A 2,139-nucleotide genomic window follows, 5' to 3' on the forward strand; every position below is an offset into this window, starting at 1 on the left:
TTAGCCCTGTTGCGGCTGTCTGGTAGACAACAACGGGAGCAGAGGAGTCGACGGCAACGCAAGTAGAGTGGTCGACTAAAAAAATAGTCACGTCAGTCGATAACAAAATGTTTCCCTCGGTTTTGGTGGTAAATGTAGTGGTTATGATCCGTCTATAATATAACGCCTTGAGTAGGTTGGATGCCCAGTGATACAAGTCAAATGAGGCATTGTCAAGCAAAATAGCAAATTCCGCATAGACAGAAGACATATGTATATTGCACTGAACTAAGAACTATTATAGCGTGTATAACTTGGACATTGAATCTTTTTTATTGATGTTTGGAGTTAGCGAGGTTGGAGCAGTCGACTGGACAAGGTAGAAAAGGAGGAGGATCAAGGACGAGAGTAATGATTTAAGGGTTAGAAAAGTTGACAATGCCATCTTATGTGTATGAGGATTTGAAATTATTTGTTCGACATGACTGATTTTAAACCGCTATAATTTATATGCTGCGTTGCAACGCACCATCGCCGCCCAGACGGCCACCACCGGATGCACGCAATAGCCACGCTAGGTATCCTCAACCGCTGCCTCCGCTGTTTCTGGAGGTACCATGATTCTCTTGTATGTAGTTCTGAAATTTTAATTAGATGGTCCTTGAAGTATTTAGAGATATAGTGCACTATCTTGAATCGATACACATTCATGTGCCACTGTTTCTAGGGGTAGCCCTCTAATTAGCAAGTGGTTTGTCATGTGTGTGTGATTATGACAGAAATTTGAACAGTGTCAATTTATCTCATAAATAAGTATTCACTCTTACAGCACCACCATGCATATTTTTTCACGTTTTCAACAGTGCATCTTTCAATTTTCATTTGCATAACCATGCATATATGGTGTATTGAATCAGCAAATGACATTTAAGTGCTTATTAGTTGTTGTATGAACATTTTTAGCTTTCATTAGCCCAATTAGTGCTTTGCACCGATGCTTCCTTTGTGGCCGGCAGACAACTCAGACAAATGCATCATTATCATTTTGTTGTGATGGTTTTGTCAAAAAAAATCAAATGAATTGATCCCGTTTTTCTTTGTGCAGAATTGCCTGAGATGGTTAGTGATAGTGAAAGTTATGATGACAGATAATTACTCCTCCAAGAAGAAGAATCAGAAGAGGTATACTAATGTCACTTTGTTTAAAATCTCTCCATACATTTATCCTATATCACTAAGCTCCCTGGGGAAAATTCGCTCAGGAGCGATTCAGGCATCGATTGGCCTAGACTCCGATTTTGACCTGGTCGTCCACTTTGTGTCAGCTGGCTATTTGTGGGCCTTTTTCGTCAGTGGTAAGTTGACATGGACCTGTCTGTCGGTGGCTGACGAAAGGCGGTTCGAGCATGATGTGGTCGTCGATGAGGAGCTTCTGGATGTCGCCGGTGCCGGCGATCCTCGAGACAAGCGCCGGCGGCGGTGCTTGGGCAGCAACAATCCGAGCATGAGGAGGTCAGAGTTCGCTATCAAATCCGCTACATTTATCTTGGATCCATGCCCAGCGTCTCAAACTGGCTAGCAATTTATTCAAAGGATGGGCGAAATCATGTCACCTCAGCTTGCGATGCATGTGCCTGCTAGGAATTGGGATCGATCCATTCTTTGCTCCGTTTCTGTCCAGATTTTCCTGTCTTGATTGATTTTGCAAATTTTTCTCTTTGTAGCCACCGCGTGAAATGAACCTATCATTGTGCATGGTCGCAGGAGTCTCTGCAAGTTACTTGCTTGTTGATTCTGCATATTGGAATAATAAGTAACTACTTTGTGAAGTTTTTCTAATTTCGAATGTTATAGACAGCTAGAAAGACAGCCCATTGTACAAGTTGTCTATATCGATATCTAGAGATGATATGGAAAGCCTCTACAGATAGATACTATCTAGAATATTGTTCTTGCCCTTATTGCTGTAGGTCAAAGGCGTCGTGGTGGCGCATTGGAGCTGGAGGAGGAGGCGGGCCAACGCTAATTGTGCTCAACACGTACGAGATGGTGGACAGCCCATCGACGGAAACAACGGTCTGGTGGAGTGACAGTTGGACACGGCCTTCGTGGTTTGGTGCTCGCTGGAGTTCGCATCTTCAAGCACAGAAATTTCTCCAG

The 2,139-nt window shown here is 43.2% G+C and overlaps 1 long non-coding RNA gene across 1 annotated transcript in view; it reads left to right on the plus strand.

The window, feature by feature from the left end:
* The window catches only part of LOC119368340, a 3,631-nt gene extending 2,281 nt beyond the window's left edge, over positions 1-1,350 (plus strand). Inside the window, exons 2-3 of the long non-coding RNA XR_005176606.1 lie at positions 1,085-1,161; positions 1,305-1,350. This is a non-coding gene — a long non-coding RNA (uncharacterized LOC119368340). The remainder of the gene's footprint in view (positions 1-1,084; positions 1,162-1,304) is intronic.
* The last annotated feature ends 789 nt before the right edge of the window (positions 1,351-2,139 follow it).

The sequence above is a fragment of the Triticum dicoccoides genome, chromosome 2B, assembly GCF_002162155.2.
Source record: "Triticum dicoccoides isolate Atlit2015 ecotype Zavitan chromosome 2B, WEW_v2.0, whole genome shotgun sequence".
Classification (NCBI taxonomy): domain Eukaryota; kingdom Viridiplantae; phylum Streptophyta; class Magnoliopsida; order Poales; family Poaceae; genus Triticum; species Triticum dicoccoides.